Here is a 22,832-nt window from a genome sequence, read left to right as displayed (position 1 = left end):
TGGGGTTTTCGTGGCAAGATTTGTTCAGAGGAGATTTGTCATTGTCTTTCCCTGAGGCTGAGAGTATGTAACTTGCCTAGGGTCACCCAGCTGGTTTCATGGCCAAGCTGGGAATTGAACCCTGGTCTCCAAAGTCGTGGTCCAACACTCAAACCACTATGCCACACTGACTCTCAAAACATGTCTACACAAAAGTAAATGATGATGATGATGTATGATTATTAAAGTTGTTGGCTGGAATTCTTCATTATCTACTTACTTACAAAGACATAACTAAATAATATCTCCTGTTCCAGTAGCTTCCAGCTGACCTTAAGAGCCAGAAGCCAGATCAGGTGAAGGAGATGTGTTTATCTTTCAATTAGGATCTAAGAAGGAGGATGTTTTCATCCCTTCCACCAAGGAGTAAGGCTACAAGAACATGCAACAGAAGTCTTGCTTCTAATTATTACAGTCCCACTAACTGGCATGAGAAGATTGGAGACTTCCTCCTCCTCCTTGCAACTGAAAGGCGACTGGCTTTCCCTCATCTGATCCAATAAATGGCTTTTGAGGTTGTTGTTTAGCTGGACTGGGACTATATAAAATTAGTGAATACCTTGTACAGACCAGTTACAGATCCATAACTCTAGGTTGTGAATCTATAATTTCAATACCGAATTCCAGCCAAGTGGAGCTGAAGGATATATAAAACTATAGCAAGCTTGCAACTCACCATAGACTTCTAAGATCTTGCTGAGGGAAGCCTTTTCAAAAAGTGGACCTTCAGGTCTGAGATCCAGAGCTGCATGGCAGTTGACTTCCACATGGTGGTCATTCTTCTGAGCAGTTATGGAGTGGGTCACCACAACCTCACTGGCTTCAGGAGCAGTGTGATCTTCAAATGTTTTCACGTACAGTTTCTCCTTCCCTTTGTGCAAGGTCACAGTGAGATTCTGAAGCGGGGCAACTTTAGCAACCCGGCATGTCAAATTATAAATCTTGCCAGCCTCCATCATTGGCACTGGATCCCAAACAACCTGCTCTGGAAGCTCTGGAAAGATATATGATAGGCAAATGAGATGGGTCTGTATATGAAAGTCTTAGCTGCTAATATAAATTACATGGCAAGAAATAGGGAGCTAAAGAATCTTCATAAATATAATCTCATCCCCAACAAGAAAAGGTGTCTTGACACCTCTAGATACTTTTGAAAGTTTCTGCATCTTTTTTTCAATGATCTCTCCCTCTGTCCTTTGCATTTTGTGAGTTCTTTGTGAAATTTTAATTATTCAAAATGTAAGACCTGGAAATGACCTCTTGCGATGTCAAGGGGGAGCCTATGGTGATATCACTGAGCATGATAAATTAAACCTCAGCCACAGTTACACAGAGTGTCATACCCTGCAGCTGTCCTGATTTGGCAAGGAGACAGGCCCAGTTAAATCTTTGTTATACCACTTTTCCCTCTACTTTTAAAATGTCCCAGTTTTCTCTTCTTTTCCAGTTTCTCCCCTTTGTCCTCTAATAGGATCTTTAAAAAAGTAGCACCCAAAACAAAAGGCCTATAAGGTCAAATGTGAGTTGTATCCTTCTAGTTTGTGTGTTTTTCCTCATAATAACTTTTGCAATCCTGTCCCCATTCTGATTTTACTTGGCCAACCTGTCCTAGTTTTCATGGGTGAAATGTTGGAGGATATAAAGTATACCATTCATTTTTAAAAAATACACCAAACGTAACACACAGAGAGACATACTTTTCAAGACAGTGCTCTTGCCCTGTGACTCTTCCCTCTCTTTCTCAAAACTTAGGAGAGAGTCAAGGCTCTGAAACTCAGGGCCAGACATTGAGATCTAGGAACCTTATTGACAAATCAGAGAAGAGGAGTAGTGGCTGCAAATAGCCAGGCAAGCCAGGGAATAGATCCAAGCTTCACTTGCTGGTTGTACAAGGACAGAGCCTGAGGTATATGTAAGCTGAACGAATAGCATAAGGTCTCAGTGAGCTAAGCAGAGAACAGCTCAACCTCCTCCACCCTCTGCTTTCATTTTGCCAACTCTGCCTGAGGGTTTCCTCCCCTTAGAAGCTGTGCAACTCTGCACACAGAAAACCAGAATATCTCAGGATGATTTTTAGTTTAACCTTCTCCCACTTTTATATATTTAGTTTTCAAAAAATTACTTTGAAATGCCTTACCTAAATATTTGTGTTCATGGTAGATATGATACTATAAAAATCTCAAACAGTTGAAAGCATGATAAAAATTTAATGATGAATATTGCGTATAGAATTTTGTGAAGAGACCAGCCAGCACCCATACCCAGACACACAGTCTTCTTGCACTCATGTTAATGGGTGCATCTAATATAAATAATAGACATAATTAGAAATAATGCAGTTTGACAGCACCTTTTTTTCATTTTTAAGATGACTATGTTACTGTATTGTGTTGTCACCATTTACTTTTAAGGTAATAGAATGTGGTATTATGATGTCACCATTTACTAAATACAGTATCATGCTGACATCATTTACTTTTAAGATAACTGCTTATGATATTATGATGTCACCATTTATTTTTTAAATGACCGAATATAGCATCACACAGACATTAGTTACTTTTGATGACTGAATATGGTATCATGCTGACGCCATTTACTATTAAGATGACTCAATATGGTATTATGATGTCATCATTTACTTTTAAGATGTCTGAATATGGTATTTTGTTGTCACCATTTACTTTTGATGACAGAATATGGTATCATGCTGACACCATTTAGTTTTAAGATGACAGAATATAGTATTTTGCTAATACCGTTTACTTTTAAGAGGACAGATTACAGCATCACAAAGACACTGGTTACTTTTATGACTGAATATGGTATCAAGCTGTAAAACGGAAGGGTTCCAACACATCATTCAGCCACTGCTTCATCATGGATGGCTTCAGCATGTCTTTATACATCTCAAATGTCACTTCTAAAGCTAGGCTCCTTATCAAAACCTGTTTCTCAATTTTCTGAAAGTACCTCATGTACAAGATTAGCACAAATTACTGAGCAACCCAAGTTGTTGCTTCTGAAGGTACTGGGATGTTGCCTGCAATTTGAGGCACACACCCCAGGATGCTTTGCTGTGATGCTGCAGCACACATAACCACTGTGCCCTGTTAAACTTTCTCTATGAACATAATTTACATGGCCTTTCCAGTGCTGCTATGCGGGATTTTAGGATGGTCTGTGTCACTTAGGGGGGGAAATATCTCAGTCTGATCCACTTCATGGAATTTGGGGCAGGCAAATGCAGTAGGGGTGGTAGTCAGTGCCTGACCATACTTATGGAGTCTGCACCATCACATTTCAGCTGAAATACAGCAAAAACATGCAACCTAGAAATCTACTTGCTGCTTGTACTGCCTGAATTTTCAGCTGATTTGGGCCATTTTGGTGTGTGTGTGCGCAACATAGTCAAAGGTTTTTTTTTAATTGCTCCATTAAAAAAAAAGACTGATATCGTTTGATAGACTTTGGGAGATATGAGTCTTGGAAAGTCACACAAAAGGACATGGGGAGGGGCCAGGGGGAGTCATATGTGATCCACAAACTCTACTTTCCCTTCCTCTTGATGTTGTTCCTTCTGGCCACGCTGATCTAGGTGGATATTGTATAGGGAGTAGGGTGTCCTTAGCTACTTGGAGAGAAACAAGTGTGACAAATAAGTGTCAAATCTTTGCTTTGTAGCCACTTACGATACACTAGGATGTTTGCATGCGCAGATTTCTGCTCTCCGTAACAGCTGAAGGAGCACTCGGTGGCAGACGCCCACTCCGTGATGTTCACAAGCTGGAAAGCTGCCCAGCCGGTCCCATTGTCTTTCCTCTCCTTGATCAGCGACGTCTCCAAGGCTCCCTTGGCATCTGCCTCCCGGCAGCTGGTGCTGCAATTCAGCCAGAGAGACCCTCCATGCTCCACCACAGGGTTTTCCGGCCAAACAGTCACATCAAACACGTGCTGCTCAGCTCCTGAAATAATGTATCCACAAGCATTTTTGCCAGAAAGATGGTAAACAAGGGTTGCGCAGCCCAGGCCTACACAATAAAAATGTTCTTCATTCCAGTCAAATAGAATGTGATCTGGCCTGCAACCATACTGCAAAAATAATCCAGTTTGACACTGCTTTAACTGCCATGGCTCAATGCTATGGAATTCTGGGATTTGTAGTTTGTGCTGGTACAGCCTTCTCTTTGACAGAGAAGGTTAAGTGACTTACAAAACTACAATTCTCAGAACTAATAGCACTAAGCCATGGCAATTAAAGCAGTATCAGCCTGGTTTATTTCTGTAGTGTGGATCCAGCTCCAGCCACGTTTAGTTCACAGGATTTGGGGCCTTTTTCAGGGTGCTCCCAAAAAACTTAGGAGCTTATCGTTCAAGATTTTAAACCGGCTGGAGCCAGGATACAGGATGGAGTTGGAGATTATCACTCACTAAATCGCTGCTGAACCGCCGGCCATCAGCTCAGGTCTCAGCTGGATCCAAGCCATGCTCCGCCAGCACTTTTTAGAAGTTGGAAAGCTTTCTAAAAGGAGCTGGTGGAGCGCGGCTGGGGCCCGGGCTGATGGCAGCCAGCGGTTCCACAGCAATTTAGTGAGCAATAATCCTCCTCTCTATCCTGTGTCTCAGCTCCAGCCCAGGAGGCTGGAACCAGTTTAAAATCCTGAGTGATAAGCTTAAACTCCACAGAAAAAGGCTACATAGTTTTTATGGGAGCATCCATGGAAATCTACAGGTATGTGCATCATCACATGTGTGGCTGTCCATCTGCTTGCATGGATTCGGACAACTGCACATTTTCGGCAGAGGAAAAGTGAACAGTTGCGAATAGATGTAAATTTGCACAGAAAAGTGAAGACAACCACCAATGTGAATATACGAAAATCTGCAACAATACAATTAACATATAAACTAGCCCCAGAAGGACTAAACCATGGAGAGAATGGAACATCTTGAACTGTAATCCTTGAAAATTCCAATACAGATCTCTTTCTCTCCTTCAGAGATCTCAGGCTAACATGTCAAGAAGATACTGTGTAGAATAATTCTCTCAAGGGTCTCGTCTCTCTCAGATCAAGCCAGAACTCCCCCTAGAAGCCAAAATGACCCAACTGGGGCTATTGTATTTTGAGCTTATAATGAGACAAGATGGCTCTTTAGAAAAGATAATAATGCTCAGTAAAAATGAAGGCAGTAGGAAAAGAGATAGATAGCATTACAGAAGGACAGACTCAATTAATGTGGCCATGACCCTGAGTTTGCAGCACTGTGGATGACAGGAATTCTTGGAGGTATTTCATTCATAAGGTCATCATAAGTCAACACTGTCTTGAAAGCAATTAACAAAAAGGGAGATTCCACGTTAGAAGCACAATTGTGGCCATACAATAACTAAGGATGCATCTACACTGTAGAAATAACACAGTTTGACACCACTTTAACTCCCATGATCCCAGGGTTTATAATTTTGTGAAACACTAGCACTCTTTGACAGAGAAGGCCAAAGACCTTGCAAAACCAGAAATCCCAGGATTCCATAGGATAAACCTACAACAATTAAAGTGGTGTCAAACTCCATTATTTCTAGAGTGTAGATGCACCCTTAGAAAACATAGGCCTTCATCTCACTGAGGCTGCCGTCCTGGGGTCACGTCCAGAGGAAACCTATATGGAATTGCACTGTTTCATTTTGCAGAAATTTACAGCTATCAGTACAGTTTTTTCCTTGTAACCCTTCCATCTTTTCGCAGTGCCTCCACCATTCCTTTTATTCCTTTTCTTCCACCTCTAAAACCAGACAACTAACATTTCAAAAACCAGGCAGATGGGTGAGTTGGGGTTTTCTGGGCATGGAGGGATTCTTGGAGCCCATAGCCAACTGGACTTCTGCAGGCAATCGGTGGCCTGCAGTCTAATTCACACATAGCACTTCTTTTCTCTTCTCTAGGGGAGATGGTAGTCAAAGCATGCCTTTTGCTGAATGGGAAAAATCTATTTGGCAGAAGGCATGCTTTGACGACCATTTTCTCTGGCATGCAGAGTGGCATGGAGAAGGCACTACTGTCCTGACCCATTTCACCTTTATTTTCTCATGTGGTAATGTCATTTCTCTGCCCTGACCCATTTCACCTTTCTTTTATGATACGGTAAAGTCCGGAAAGAAAGAGAGATTGAGAGAGAGAGGTGACAGAGCAAAGGATGGTCAGGAGTCTGGGGTTTCACTCACAAACACTACAGTTATAGTGCTATGATTCCACTTATCAGCCATGGTTTATTTTTTATTTAAAGCATTTCTGTTTCACCACCCAGCCCACAAAAGACTCCTCAGGCAATGAACAAATAAAAACCAATTAAAACAATACAAATATAAAAACATTTTTCAAACACATTTAAAAAAATTTAAATGCTAAAAAGCAGTTTACATATAGCACTATGATTTCACTTTATTTGCCATAGTTGTTGTTCTCATTGTGTGCCTTCAAGTTGTTTCCAACTTAAGGCAACCCTAAGGCGAACCTATCATGGGATTTTCTTGGCAAATTTCTTCAAATGGTTTGCCATTGCCATCCTTAGAGGCTGAGAGAGTGTGACTTGCCCGAGGTCACCCAGTAGGTTTCATGGCCAAGCTGGGGATCAAACCTTCATCTCTGGAGTCGTAATCCAACACTCAAACCAGTCCGCCATGCTAACCAAGTTAAACGGATTTATAGTTTAGAAAGGAGTACTTAGAATTCTCAGCCAGAGAGTTCTCATACCTCATCGAACTACAAACCCCAGGATGGTGTTTAAAGTGTAATTGTAACACTAGAATTGCACAGAGTGAAAAGGCCCTTGGTCTCCAGCACCTGACTATCTTTGTCATCCCTCTTCTGGACATATTCCATTTTCTCAGCCCTAATCTTAAAATGGGGATGTCTAGATTCTTGGTGTGCTGCCAAATTCTAGACATCCCTAGGGAACATGCAGGTGGCTTGACCTCCACTGTAAAATGTAAGAAGAGATAGATAGAGCTGAATTAAAGAAAATCAGATATGATGGAGAGGTGAAGTTTCCACAAGCGGAGCAAAAAGACCAGGAGTTTATGGCAATGCATTCTGGCTGATTAAGAAGAAGTGAAACAGATTAAATGCAAGGGATGTGGCACAACAACAAAACAATAACAACAAAACATCCCCTGACCCAATGTACTAGGAGCCTAAACATGATCAGAAAAGAGATGAGTGAGAACAGAAAGGAAGATGGAGGTGTGAAGAAGAAAGAGAAGAAATGCAATCTGTTCAGTTATATGTATCAATACTGGACAAGAAGTATATGATTGTATGACGGTGATATGTATATAAGTGTGGAATAATTAGATGCAGAAGAAATAACTTGTTCCTGTACATTGGGATGTGTGGGAAATAAATACACAGGAGCAACATTTGTCACTGTTGAATGACAAGTTGCTGCCTACAAACACTGCATGCATGCACACCTTTGCACACACACATATGGCTTTTCATTTGAGTGACCACCCTAGCTATGTGGATGTATTTAGGAGATAAGCATGGCATAGTGGGTTGAGTGTTGGACTAAGATTCTCGAGACTTGGGTTCAAATCCCCGTTCAGCCATGGAAAATCACTGAATGACCTTGGGCAAATCATACTCTCTCATCCACAGAAAGAGGTGAAGGCAAACCCACCCCTCAACAAACCTTGCCAAGAGATTGCCATGGTACACTCGCCATGATAGCTTAGGGTCTTCATAAATAAAGAAACAAGGCATATAATGACAGCAATTTTAAAACACGGCAAGCTGTTTGATCCCAGATGGTAAGAATAAGGGTATCCCTCTGGGTCTCATCTCCCACCCTGAATCCATCACTGTGTCAAGACTGGAACCTGTGAATCCTGGAGACTGAGTTCTCAAACACAGACAGGTGGGTGGAGGATTCTGGGAGCAGTAGTCCCTAAAACGGAACTCTTCCGAGCTTGAGCTAAGTGTAGAAGATACACTTTATTTGATTCTTTACTTTAATTTGTTATATCCTTTTTTTCCCAATAGGAGTCAAAAAGCAGTTAACAATGTATTAAAAAAACTGCAATTAAAACAACCTATTATAAAGTCATTCCTAAAGGTTATAATCGAAGAGTTCTACTGCCCGGACAATTTTGAAGTTAAAATATTAAAATTCCTTAAAAGGGACTATATGCCTCTTTATTATTTAGCCCAGAGGAATTGAAGGCCTACAAAAAATCGTTTGTTTTGCCTTTATTGATCTAGCAGCCGCTTTTTGATCAATTGGACAGAAACTTGTTATGGCAAAAACTCGGCCAATACTATATAGACAATCCGTATTGTTTTTTGTAAGGAACTTCTATACCAATAAACCAGCAAGGATACGAGTTGGTCCCTCTGGCTCACTAACTGATCCTATTCCTACAAATAAAGGAGTTAAACAAGGTGCCTCTTGGCACCAAAACTTTTTAATCTATCTTGAATGACCTCCTTCCCGCACTTTCTGGCCCGAATTTTTCCACTACACTTGGATCAAAAACGCTCTCTATTCTGTTATATGCTGATGAATGGTTTCCATTTCCCTACAGTATAGGTTGAGAGGTACTTTCCAAGCTAGAGGCATTCTGTTTTCCAAGGAATAAGCTTGTTATAACTATAATTAAAAACTAAGGGGTAATGTTTTTGGAGAAAAGGGAAAAGACACTCTGATTTCGTTGTTCTATTAACGGTCCATCAGATTGAACAATGTCAGCAGAATTAAGGTACCTGGCATTATTCCCAGAAAGGAAAAACTCTTCTCTTGGAAGCCCACATAGAAGTCGTTAGCGCCGTAGCTTGTGCGATCCTTGGAGCCATCCTTAGATTTATAATCAGGCCGGGGGTCATCTAGTTGCACCTATGTCAAAATATATCCGAGTTAAAGTTATTTAACCCAGATTCTTTCTGGTGCTGCCGTGTGGGGCCTGGGATGATTCCCAAACCCAAATGGTCAAACTGAGGCCATCCAGAATCTGTTCTCAGGAAATTGCTCTACTTCCAACCTGGCACGCCTTGCAGCTTGGTCCGAGCTGAGGTTGGCTCCTTCCATTAGAGCTCGCCTTCACTTTAACTTTAACTTAATTATTGAGATCTGTTAAAGCTTCTATGTTTTTTAAGGTTTTTTCTAAGTTGTGTTTTCACATATTTATTCAACCTGTAAGTCTGGAGTCCACGACACCCTGAGGCTGCTTGCATATATCCGCTCTAACCGAAACTTCTCTAGTTTGAATTCAAGAGAGACGCTCTGAATATATTTTTACCAATGCTGTAATTGGATAGAGTGGCTATTAATAATTCGAAATTTTCCAATTGGTTTAGATTATATAAATTTGACCATCAGGATGGCTGTTATCTAGGCGAATCTTACCTTTCTACAGCTTAGGAAGGCTTTAAGCTCTTCGTTCAAACAATGCTTCAGACATGATTGACGGTAGATTAGATATTCACATACGCTAAGGAGGATTCCGTTTAGTATTTGTTGGAAGCCCTAGAAATCGAGGATTCTGCTCATTATTTGTTTTTTGCTCACTTTTACTCGGTCCAAGAACAAAAATTATGGATTTTTGTCCCAATTTACAGTCTCATACCCTTTTGAAAAGATTTTTTTTATCTCTTGTCTGATATTGATTTCTACGGTAACTCTATAAGGTTTCATTGTTTGGCCTCAGCGCAAACAAAATTCGGGCAAGGGTAATAGCAGACCTTGCTGTTGATTGTCAGGGGGATGACTTTATCTAAACTTAGACGCTGTTTTTGTTTTTAAAAAATTTTTTTTAATGATTTTTAGGTGGATGCTTCTTACCCAAACCTTGAAGTGGTTTTTTTCTTTTAAATGTAGTTTATTTAATTGATTGGAAGTATATATGTATTAAATCTGGATGCTATTTGATGCGAATATTTTATAATTCTGAATTGCTTGATATTGGTTTTATATTTATCATGCGAAATGGCTTTGCTAAGCATTATAACGATTGATTGATTGATGATTTAAAAGGCTTATTATAAACCTTAAAACACACATGCACAGTGTTACAGAACTGCAGTACTTATCTCCTTGCTTCTTTTTCTAAGGTCTTGTTTGTGTTTTTTGATTTCTCTATATTTGTAATATTACTTTGGTAGTAATCTGTTTTGTTTTGATTTTTTGTACAGTACATTGTGGCTTGTGTCTAGGCCGAGGGTGGATTGTGTGGCTTTATAAGATAGATGTTGGGATGGGCTCCAAAAGAAACACTAGCAGCATAGCAGTTGGATGTCAGTTCACAACATCTGTAATTAAGTCAAAATTCTAGGAAAAGTAATTCATTTATCACCAGATAAGAGACTTTTTATTTTTTTTTTTTGCAAAAAAGAAAAAAACTGACAGTAGGTGACATATAGTGATTAGAACTATGGATTAAGACTTGGTTAGGTATGCCATATCCCCACTAGGGCGGGATTTCACGTCTTTTGGTGGGTTGGGAACTTCGTCACGCTTTTGCATTGCCAGGACTTGGCTTTGTGTTGCCACGGCTGCCGATTAGCAGCAACCACGTATCGCTATGTAGGCTCTTTGTGGTTCTATGAATGACTGTATCCCACTCCAACGCAGCCATCAAGGTGCACCAACCAAACAACAGCGCAGCATAGCTGAAACACACCACCCAACCCAACCATAGCCCTCGCGGTTGCACACACCACCAACTGCGGCCATTGTGCGTGTCGCTGCCGATGGTCTTGTATGCTGGAGGTGCGGATAGGTGCGGCAGCATGTCCTTCACGCGCGCCAGTGGCCCCTGCTGCGCTTCTTATTGTGCCCTTTTGAGGTGAGGAGATATTCTGTTTACAGTGTGGCATGGCGGACAAGCTGCTTGCTGCAGGCGCTGTCCAGCTTCAGTCTTCCAATTGAGCAGCAGATTGAGGGGAGGAGCTTCTTCTTTGAGCTGCGTGGGTCCAGGCTGGAGATGGAGAGGGATTTTCAGGAAGTGTTTTTTTTTTCTCTGGGGTAATGTTCGATAATGAAGACGCTAATCTGCTTATTTGGGCGTATAATGTTATATGAAAATATATTCTATTTTGTTTTGTTTTTACTTTAATGTTATTTTGTTTTTTCCATAATCTTCTTCTTCATTATTTCCTAGACGATAAACTATTTTTCTTATTTATTTCTTTTCAATCCTTAATCACTCCTATTATTTTTATTATTTTTTTTTTTTAGTTTTTTTATTTTTTTTCTATTCTTATTCTTTCTTATCCTTTTATTCTTTCTTCTTTCCTCTTCTTTTTATTCCTTCTTTTTGTTTTTGTGTTGTTTGAAATCCTTTCTTGAATTATCAAACCTGTTAGCCAGCCTTTCTCTTAACTCCTAAGATGCTAGAAAAGGCCACATAAACACCCCTTTATCTAACCTCTTTTTCTTCCCATTTTCCCCTCTTCTTTTATCTTTTTTCCTATCTTTTCTTTCTCCTTCTTTTTTCTTCTTTTCTTCCTTTCTTTTGTTCTCTTTCCCCCCCTCTTGACTTGCTTGCTGCTGCTGTTGTTGTTGTGTGTGCCCAAAACTCCTTGGCCAGGCTGCATTCCCCTCACAGGGGACGCAGGACTTGTGGGGGCCATGGGGGGGGGGCTGAGGGGAGGCCCACAGGGCAAAAGGGAGCCCGAGGGAGCCCATCGCTGCATCACATGGAGAATTAACTCCAGTTTGGTGCAATGCTTTAATCTTTTCTGACTCAAGGCTAGGGAATTCTGGGAGATGGAGTATGTAGAAGTGGCTTATGGCAAAACCTGTGGAAGAGGCCACTTTTTAGAAATGTCCAGCCATAGGACTGACGTAGAAAAAGGCCATAACTGGCTCTACTAGCCCCCTTTGTCTAGCCCCCTTATTTAAACCCCTTCTATCTAACCCTTTATTTACCCCCCTCTCTCTAAGTCCTCCCCTCCAAGAGAATGCCTGCTCTGTTTCAATGCTAAGCGTACTTGTGAGTGGAATGTAGTTTGCTGCACAAGAGAATGCTTTTGGTCATTGCTAATGTTGTGGACTTTTATTTCATGAATGATATTCTAATCCAAGAATTGGTTGTATTTTGTGCTTTTAATGCTAAACATTGCTTGTTTTGACAATGATAGTGATGATGATCATATTGATATCAGTCAGCTTCTGAAAATGCGGGCACTGTTTCTGAAGTGAGTGGTGTTGTGACTTTCCATAGTGCATTTTGGTGGCTTTGAATGCTAACAAGCTTGCCTTGCTTGGACAATCGATAGTGAGATGATGATTGACGATGTGGATATTGTATCAGCAAGCCTCTGTGCATGGCCAATGTAAGTTGCTCTGAGTTTTCCTACTCATGCACAGTGAAGAAAACCAAGTTCTTGACCCAATACACCACTTCTGAGAAGTACACTTGGTTGCAAGAAATTATGTGAAACCCCTGGACATGTTCAACCTGCATAGCCATGTTTTAACCATGCTAAATGTTAAACCCAAGGGGTTTGGTTTATGGAATAAGCCTCTGAATATGCAAGAGGCCTTGTTAAGTAAAGCCATGTTAAATGCCCAAATGTGCTGTTGTGTGTGTTTTGGAATGGATGGGGGGGTGGTTGGGCAGAACGGGAAGAACATTTCTGCCATCTGTCTAGGAATATGCCAAAGTCCTCCATTTTGATCATGCCTAGGAAACCAGCATTATATTAACTTTTAAAAAAATCAAATTTTTGCGTGTCTTCCATTTTAAAATATGGCCCTACATTTGAAAATGTTGTCCCACTTGTCCTACATTTGTCCCGGTTTGGAGGTCCTGACTTATGGCAACCCTAGCTTGGTAGTCTTCCACTGAGACAAGAAATACCACTGGAGACTGTGAAAACTCAACACATGGACTACTGAGTTACTTTCTCGCTCAACAGGCCTAACTTTCAAGATTATTCTAAGCACAAAGTGAAGGGAGGAAGAGAAATCACAGGAGAAAATGTGGGATGTACACCTGCCTGCCATCTTGCTGATTTGTCCCTGCAAGTAAATCCCAATTTATAGCAGTCCTAAAGAGTACCTATCACAGGACTGATTTGGCAAGATTCTTGGGAGAGTTGCCATTGCCTTCCTCTAAGATTAAAAGGGTTGTGACTTGCCCAATGTCCCAATGGGTTCCATGGACAATGAATTTGAAACCTGGTCTCAATGCTCAAACCCTACACCACTTTGGTTCATCTGCCTACCTGTTCTCCCAAATAATCCATCCATCTCATCCATCCAATCAATCTTCTATACATGAACTATTTGTCTATTGACGAAGATGTAATTGAATGCTTCCTGCAGTGCTGTTTCATCCACCGACTTTGCTGTCAATGGGATGTGTTTTGATCCCACCTCCTTCACAATCTGCTGAAAACCATCTAAATGTGGGCGGGCTTATAGAACACAGCGCATTCACCCGTTTCTGTCTTCTGGCTGTTTTCCTGTCTTCTCGGCTCATATTTTGCTTGAAATTGATGCGACTTAATTATGTAGCACATTTATTCTGAGTTGCCTAGAGCTTTTGAGGAAAAAAAAGTGACAAATTAACACACATTTTAGAACTGAGCACATTTTCTTCCAGTTTTGCTCTTATGGCTGCTTGCCTTGTTCTTCTCAGTGACATTTTGGTAGGGCTTGATCGTTTTATTTAGACGACAGGTTATTTCTAGAATCACCTTGAACTTTTCTAGAGGAGGGTGACATAAACATCACTCCCTCCCTCCCTCCTGCCTGGCTTCTTCCCGCTCTATCTCCACATACATCGTGTGCTTCTAACTCTTTGAAGAACCTGCAGTTATTTTTCCCCACTTGCACAGATGCATTTGGAGTATTCCAAACACTCAGGTAGGTCATGGGCGGCTTGTCTCTGGGCACAGAAACATAAAGCCTGCGTGGTTCACCGCCTTGGAGTGTCATTAAGCACTGAGCATTGAGGAAGAGAAGGGGGAGAGTTGAGGGAAACAAGCGCCTCTTTGTCACAGAGTTATTATAGACTCCCACTAATGGGATTATAACAATTACATATTTCCTGCATGCACCACTTGCCGTAGATGCCTTTTTCTGGACAGAACTGGGTTCATTGGGGTATTGAAAGGGTTGAAGGTTAAGGAAGGAGCATAGGGCTAGAGATCCTCCAAGCATTAATGAGCCCTTTAAATCCAGTCAGCTGGGGCTGTGCTTTTTTTCTGATCGAAACAAGTATGTTTTTCTTAAGTGATCCATCTTCTTGAGATTGGAAATCACTTACTTGCATCATCAGTCTGGCTCCATCAGGGACTGTATCTCCCTGTATCTCCACCAAATGCATCTGAGGAAGAATTTAAGAGGTAGAACAGACCAGTGTTTTTGTGTGCTATGTCTGAACTAGGGTGGAGCATGCACCCGGCACCATCTTGGCGTGTGCCCTACACACGGGTGCGCCATGATGTGTCCCTCGGGCACAGTGCCTAAATGGTGCTTACGCAGAAGAGGTGTCATCATGATTTGTGAGCAAAACCAATGGTGCTTCCTCAGGGACGCAAAAAGAACCCCTGGGAAGTGGGTTCTTGTCCTTCTGGAGTGTGTTTTTTCATGGATCTGGTTGCCATGCCCTTCCCAGGCAAAAATGGCAACATGGAGCCGCCCATCTGCACAGCCTTAAGTGTACAAAAAGTCCATTGTGACAACTTCTTTCTTTCAGTGAGGGACTGAACAACAGGCCAATAAAGCTGCTTCGAGTCACTTTGGGAGTATGCTGTTTAAATGCTGAATGCGTCTTTAGAGGCGGAAGCCATTGCCAATGCCACGGATCTAGTTCCTATGAGTGCCACCTTCTGACACAGCTTCTGGCTCCTTTAAGATGTGTGTGTCATTTAAACAGCCTACCTCCAAGTGATAACTCCGAAGCAGCTTTATTTTGGTCTGTCTGTGGGTTTCAAAGGTGTACAAGATCTCTCTACATTTATATCTCCCTGCATAGTCATTGGGTTTTAGATCCCTAATCTGGATAAAGCCCTTCTCTCTGCCTCAGAGAGGTTCCTTAGTGTGAGAATAAAAGAGCGGGCTTCAAAGCGCAGTAAGGAAATCATCTTCAGTGCGCTTTAAAACTGTAGTGGAATGAGCCCTTAGTTCAAGTGCAAAATAGTTTGACACAATTAACAGAGCATGTAGGAGAGGAGAGAAGACATATTCTTGCCCTTTCCAGTAGACTCTCACTAAAGCAAAATTCTGCAGCTCTTCTAGATTGTATCTGCTTTATTCTGAATAACTTTTGCCATCTGGATTACACTGTGATGTTTACTTGGCCACATGGGTCCTGGTTGCCTTCTGTCACCCTCTTCCACACTACCGAAATATAAGCAATTTGGTTACTACTTTAATTGTCTGGCTCCCTCCTGTAGAACTGTGATATGCAGTCTGGCAGTATTCAGCCTGGTCTGTAAGAGGGTCTGGTGCCTCACTAATGACCAATCCAAGATTCTGTGCATAGAGTCATGGCTATTCAAGTGCTGTCAAAATGCCTTTCTTTTACTGTGGATACACCCTCTGAAATATTGGCGGGTATAAGGTTGCTGTCTCACCTATTTTATGGTGCATCTTAAACATGGCTGCTGTTGTGTGCCTTCAAGTTATTTCTGACTTATGGTGACACCAAGGTGAACCTATCATGGGGTTTTCTGGCAGATTTGTTCAGAGGAGATTTGTCATTGTCTTTCCCTGAGGCTGAGAGTATGTAACCTTGCCTAGGGTCACCCAGCTGGTTTCCTGGCCAAGCTGGGAATTGAACCCTGGGTCTCCAAAGTCGTGGTTCCAAACCTCAAACCACTGCCCACTGACTCTCCAAACCATGTCTTACAACAAGTAAATGATGATGATGATGTATGATTATAAAGTTGTTGGCTGGAATTTCTTCATTATCTACTACTTACAAAGACTAACTAAATAATATCTCCTGTTCCGTAGCTTCCAGCTGACCTTAAGGCCAGAAGCCAGATCAGGTGAAGGAGATGTGTTATTCTTTCAATAGGATCTAAGAAGGAGGATTGTTTTCATCCCTTCCACCAATGAGTAAGGCTACAAGAACATGCAACAGAAGTCTTGCTTCTAATTATTCAGTCCCACTAACTGGCATGAGAAGATTGGAGAGCATTCCTCCTCCTCCTTGCAACTGAAAGGCGACTGGCTTTCCCTCATCTGATCCAATAAATGGCTTTTGAGGTTGTTGTTTAGCTGGACTGGGACTATAAAAATTAGTGAATACCTTGTTACAGACCAGTTACAGATCCTTACACTCTAGGTTGTGAATCTATAATTTCAATACGAATTCCAGCCAAGTGGAGCTGAAGGATATTAAAACTATAGCAAGCTTGCAACTCACCAATAGACTTCTAAGTCTTGCTGAGGAAGCCTTTTCAAAAAGTGGACCTTCAGGTCTGAGATCCAGAGCTGCATGGCAGTTGACTTCCACATGGTGGTCATTCTTCTGAGCAGTTATGAGTGGGTCACACAACCTCACTGGCTTCAGGAGCAGTGTGATCTTCAATGTTTTCACGTACAGTTTCTCCTTCCTTTGTGCAAGGTCCAGTGAGATTCTGACGCGGGGCAACTTTAGCAACCCGGCATGTCAAATTATAAATCTTGCCAGCCTCCATCATTGGCACTGATCCCAAACAACTGCTCTGGAAGCTCTGGAAAGATATAGATAGGCAAATGAGATGGGTCGTATATGAAAGTCTTAGCTGCTAATATAAATTACATGGCAAGAAGAATAGGGAGCTAAAGAACTCTTCATAAATATCATTCATCCCCAACAAGAAAAGGTGTCTTGACACCTCTAGATACTTTTGAAGTTTTCTGCATTCTTTTTTCATGATCTCTCCCTCTGTCCTTTGCTTTTGTGAGTTCTTTGTGAAATTTTAATTATTCAAAATGTAAGACCTGGAATGACTCTTGCGATGTCAAGGGGGGAGCCTATGGTGATATCACTGAGCATATTAAATTACCTCAGCCACAGTTACACAGAGTGTCTACCCTGCACTGTCCTGATTGGGCAAGGAGGACAGGCCCAGTTAAATCTTTGTTATACCACTTTTCCCTCTACTTTTAAAAATGTCCCAGTTTTCTCTTCTTTTCCAGTTTCTCCCCTTTGTCCTCTAATAGGATCTTTAAAAAAGTAAGTAGCACCAAAACAAAAGGCCTATAAGGTCAAATGTGAGTTGTATCCTTCTAGTTTGTGTGTTTTTCCTCATAATAAACTTTGCAATCCTGTCCCCATTCTGATTTTACTTGGCCAACCTGTCCTAGTTTTCATGGGTGAACTGTTGGGGATATAAAGTATACCATTCATTTTTAAAAAATACACCAACGTAACACACGAGAGAGACTACTTTTCAGACAGTGCTCTTGCCCTGTGACTCTTCCCTCTCTTTCTCAAAACTTGGAGAGAGTCAGGCTCTGAACTCAGGGCCAGCATTGAGATCTAGGAGGAACCTTATTGACAAATCAGAGAAGAGGAAGTTGGCTGCAATAGCCAGGCAAGCCCAGGGAATAGATCCAAGCTTCACTTGCTGGTTGTACAAGGACAGGCCTGAGGTTAATGTAAGCTGACGAATAGCATAAGGTCTCAGTGAGCTACGCAGAGAACAGCTCAACCTCCTCCACCCTCTGCTTTCATTTTGCCAACTGCCTGGGTTTCCTCCCTTAGACGCTGTGCAACTCTGCACACAGAAAACCAGAATATCTCAGGTGATTTTTTAGTTTAACCTTCTCCCACTTTTATATTTAGTTTTCAAAAAATTACTTTGAAAATGCCTTACCTAATATTTGTGTTCATGGTGATATGATACTATAAAATCTCAAAACAGTTGAAAGCATGATAAAAATTTAATGATGACATAATGCGTTTATAGAATTTTGTGAGAGACCAGCCAGCACCATCACCATACCCAGCCCACAGTCTTCTTGCACTCATGTTAATGGTGCATCTAATATAATAATAGACATAATTAGAAATAATGCAGTTTGACAGCACCTTTTTTTCTTTTAAGATGACTATGTTACTGTTTGGTTGTCACCATTTACTTTTAAGGTAATAGATGTGTATTATGATGTGTCACCATTTACTAAATACGTATCATCTTGACATCATTTACTTTTAAGATAACTGCTTATGATATTATGATGTCACCATTTATTTTTAAATGACCGAATATAGCATCACCACAGACATTAGTTACTTTGATGACTGAATATGGTATCATGCTGACGCCATTTACTATTAAGATGACTCAATTATGGTATTATGATGTCAATTCATTTTCTTTAAATGTCTGAATATGGTTATTTGTTGTCACCATTTACTTTGATGACAGGATATGGTATCATGCTGTGAACACTTTAGTTTTAGATGACAGAATATCATATTTTGCTAATACCATTTACTTTTAGAGGACAGATTACAGCATCACAAGACACTGGTTACTTTATGACTGAATATGGTATTCAAGCTGTAAAACGGAAGGGTTCCCAACACATCATTCAGCCCACTGCTTCATCATGGATGGCTTCAGCATGTCTTTATACATCTCAAATGTCACTTCTAAAGCTGCGCTCCTTATCAAAACCTGTTTCTCAATTTCTTGAAAGTACCTCATGTACAAGTAGCACAAATTACGAGCAACCCAAGTTGTTGCTTCTGAAGGTACTGGGATGTTGCCTGAATTTGAGGCACACACCCAGGATGTTGCTGTGATGCTGCAGCCCACATAACCACTTTTCCCTGTTAAACTTTCTATGAACATAATTTACATGTTTCCAGTGCTGCTATGCGGGATTTTAGGATGGTCTGTGTCCTTGGGGGAAAAAAAAAAATCTCAGTCTGTCCACTCATGGAATTTGGGGCAGGCAAATGCCATAGGGGTGGTAGTAGTGCCTGACCATACTTATGGAGTCTGCACCTCATTTTCAGCTGAAATACAGCAAAAACATGCAAACTAGAAATCTACTTGCTGCTTGTACTGCCTGAATTTTCAGTTGTTTGGGCCATTTTGGTGTGTGTGTGCGCACATAGTCAAAGGTTTTTTTTTTTAATTGCTCCTTAAAAAAAAAAGACTGATATCGTTTGATGACTTTGGAGATATGAGTCTTGGAAAGTCCACAAAAAGGACATGGGGAAGGGCCCGGAGAGGAGTCATAGTGATACACAAACTCTACTTTCTTTCTCTTGATGTTGTTCCTTCTGGCCATGCTGATCTAGAGGATATTGTTATAGGGAGAGTAGGGTTTCCTTAGCTACTTGGAGAGAAAAACAGTGTGACAAATAAGTGTCAAATCTTTGCTTTGTAGCCACTTACGATACACTAGGATGTTTGCATGCGCAGATTTCTGTCTCCGTAACAGCTGAAGGAGCACTCGGTGGCAGACGCCCACTCCGTGATGTTCACAAGCTGGAAAGCTGCCCAGCCGGTCCCATTGTCTTTCCTCTCCTTGTCAGCGACGTCTCCAAGGCTCCCTTGGCATCTGCTCCCGGAGTGGTGCTACATTCAGCCAGAGAGACCCTCCATGCTCCACACAGGGTTTTCCGGCCAAACATCCATCAAAACACGTGCTGCTCAGCTCCTGAAATAATGTATCCACAAGCATTTTTGCCAGAAGATGGTAAACAAAGGGTTGCGCAGCCCAGGCCTACACAATAAAAATGTTCTTCATTCCAGTTTGAATGTGATCTGGCCTGCAACCATACTGCAAAAATAATCCAGTTTGACACTGCTTAACTGCATGGCTCAATGCTATGGAATTCTGGGATTTGTTTTGTGCTGGCACGCCTTCTCTTTGACAGAGAAGGTTAAGTGACTTACAAAACTAATTCTCAGAAACTCCATAGCACTAAGCCATGGCAATTAAAGCCTTATCAGCCTGGTTTATTTCTGTTGTGTATCCAGCTCCAGCCACGTTTAGTTCACAGGATTTGGGGCCTTTTTCAGGGTGCTCCAAAAAAACTAGGCTTACGTTCAAGATTTTAAAACCGGCTGGAGCCAGGATACAGCATGGAGTTGGGATTTCACATCACTAAATCGCTGCTGAACTGCCGGCCATCAGCTCAGGTTCAGCTGGATCCAAGCCATGCTCCACCGCACTTTTTAGAAGTTGGAAAGCTTTCTAAAAGGAGCTGGTGGAGCGTGGCTGGGGCCCGGGCTGATGGCAGCCAGCGGTTCACAGCAATTTGGTGAGCATAATCCTCCTCTATCTGTGTTCGCTCCAGCCCAGGAGGCTGGGAACCAGTTTAAAATCCTGAGTGATAAGCTCCTTAAACTCCACAGAAAAGGCTACATAGTTTTTATGGGAGCATCCATTAGGAAATCTAAGGTATGTGCATCTCACATGTGTGGCTGTCCATTTGCTTGCATGGATTCGGACAAAACTGCACATTTTTCGGCAGAGGAAAAGTGAACGTTGCGAATAGATGTAAATTTGCACAGAAAGTGAAGACAACCCCCATGTGAATATACGAAAATCTGCAACAAAATACATTAACCTATAAACTAGCCCCAGAAGGCTAACCATGGAGAGAATGGAACATCTTGACTGTAATCCTGAAAATTCCATACAGACTCTCTTTCTCTCCTTCAGAATCTCAGGCTAAAATGTCAAGAAGATACTGAGTGTATAATTCTCTCAAGGTTTCGTCTCTTCAGATCAAGCCAGAACTCACCCTAGAAGCCAAAATGACCCAATTGGGCTATTGTATTTTGAGTTATAATGAGACAAGATGGCTCTTTAGAAAAGATAATATGCTCCGTAAAATGAAGGCAGTAGGAAAAGAGATAGATAGCATTACAGAAGGACAGACTCACATTAATGTGGCCATGACCCTGAGTTTGAGCACTGTGGATGAAAGGATTTTGGGGTATCTCATTCATTCAGTCATCATAAGTCACACTGTCTTGAAGCAATTAACAAAAAGGGAGATTCACGTTAGAAGACACAATTGTGGCCATACAATAAAACTAAGGATGCCTCTCCACTTGTAAGATAGATAGATAGATAGATAGATAGATAGATAGATAGATAGATAACTAGAAATATTTCATAAGTCCGATATATATGAACATGTCTGTAGGTTTATATATGCATGCGATTACCGTATATACTCGACTATAAATTGACCTCATATATAAATTGGGTCCAGAATTGTGGATTCTAATATGACACATGGATAAGTCGAGGGTAAAACTTAGGGTCATTTAACAAAGGATGTAAAGGACAAAACAATGCCAAAGGGTGGATGGATGGGACAGTAGAAGGCATTATTGCTTTCAGGACAGATTACGCTCTTGCCTTTCACCAGGGGATGGTTCCTTTTTATATTGGAGTTAGTACTTACTTTGACCTGTGGATAAGTCGACTTAGGTTTCTTTGGATCAATATAGTACTTACATTGACTCATGGATAAGTTGACTTAGGTTTCTTTGGATCAATTTTTTTGACTAAAATTTATAGACTTATACATGAGTATATACAGTAAGTCAACTTGCATGATAAAACTCAGGATCAACATGGTAAAAATTTAGAAAATTTCAGGATAGATGTGTGGGGTAATAGTTGATATGAACAGAATATGGGAAGGGGAAATGTAAATGTTATGAAATAACCAGCACTGCGGTGGAAGGAAGTAAAAATGATTAAATGATTTGAAGAGAATCACAGCAGTGGAACTGAAGGATGTAAAGTATAAGTGTTGTACTGTTAGCTTTTGCAGTCCACTATTTATATAAAAAGGTATTTTGAGATAATGTGTGTGTGTGTGTGTGTGTGTGTGTGTGTGTGTTTTATCTTCTGTTCTTTTTGTTTTTTACTAAAAAGATTAAAAATAAAGTGGTCTTTATTCAACCTAAATACTTGTGTCTGGTCTCAGTATTTCATGGTTGGTCATCAAATACTTGTTTTTTCTTCACAGTTGTCATGGCTATTCACACTAAGATACTATTTTGGTAAACTTAATTCATGCACATGCTTTTTCCGGGGTGGAGGAAGGCAATATTTATGCACAGCATCTGAGGTCCTGCATCATGCACATGGAAGGTAACACTCTGAACATACAGCTCTAAACTCCTTCTCCGCTCTTTACACTGTGGCAGCTAACGTTTAGGTGGAATCTCTTTTCTTGCCATCTGAGCCCATTGGTTTGTGTTCTGCTCTCTGGAGGACCAAAATACTAACTTGTTCCCTCATTGACATGACATCTTCTGGGGCTATTTAAAGATGGCTGTCATATCAGTGCTTAATTTTCGCCTCTGCAAGCTAAACATACTCAGCAATTTGTGGCAAATCTTTTACCTTCATGGTCTCATAGAAGAAGAAGAAAAAACCCAAGCAAGGCCACTTTGGATGTAAAGCATACTTCTCTAGAGATCTCAGCAGATACTCACTGTAAACATGCACTGTCTCCAGCACAGATTTGGTCACTGGTCCCAGAGACACTGCACAGCTCAATGTATAGTTTCCAGTTGATAAGGATGACACAGGAGCCTGGGCTCTTACTGTGTCTCCCAGCACATGAGTGCTGAAGTTCAGTCTCTCCTCTGCAAAGGCCATTTCAAACTGGGCCTCTTCAGCTGGGAAAATGCCAGTGGCATCACATTCTACTGCCATGGTGGTGTTGGCTTCTAGATAGCGCAACGCATGAAGCTGTGGATCCACTGGAAAATCTGTAAGAGAGGAACCAGGGCACCGATGGAATGAATAGTGTGCACATTAATACGGTGTCTATAAGAGTTCCCCTTTTGGACTGC

The 22,832-nt window shown here is 41.2% G+C and overlaps 1 pseudogene; it reads right to left on the bottom strand.

Moving 5' to 3' along the window:
- Positions 1-22,832, bottom strand: part of LOC121920511 — a 53,502-nt pseudogene that overhangs the window by 27,644 nt on the left and 3,026 nt on the right.

The sequence above is a fragment of the Sceloporus undulatus genome, chromosome 2 (assembly GCF_019175285.1).
Source record: "Sceloporus undulatus isolate JIND9_A2432 ecotype Alabama chromosome 2, SceUnd_v1.1, whole genome shotgun sequence".
Lineage (NCBI taxonomy): Eukaryota > Metazoa > Chordata > Lepidosauria > Squamata > Phrynosomatidae > Sceloporus > Sceloporus undulatus.
Note: the sequence above shows the minus strand (reverse complement) of the source record. Positions and strands in the feature narration are given on the sequence as shown.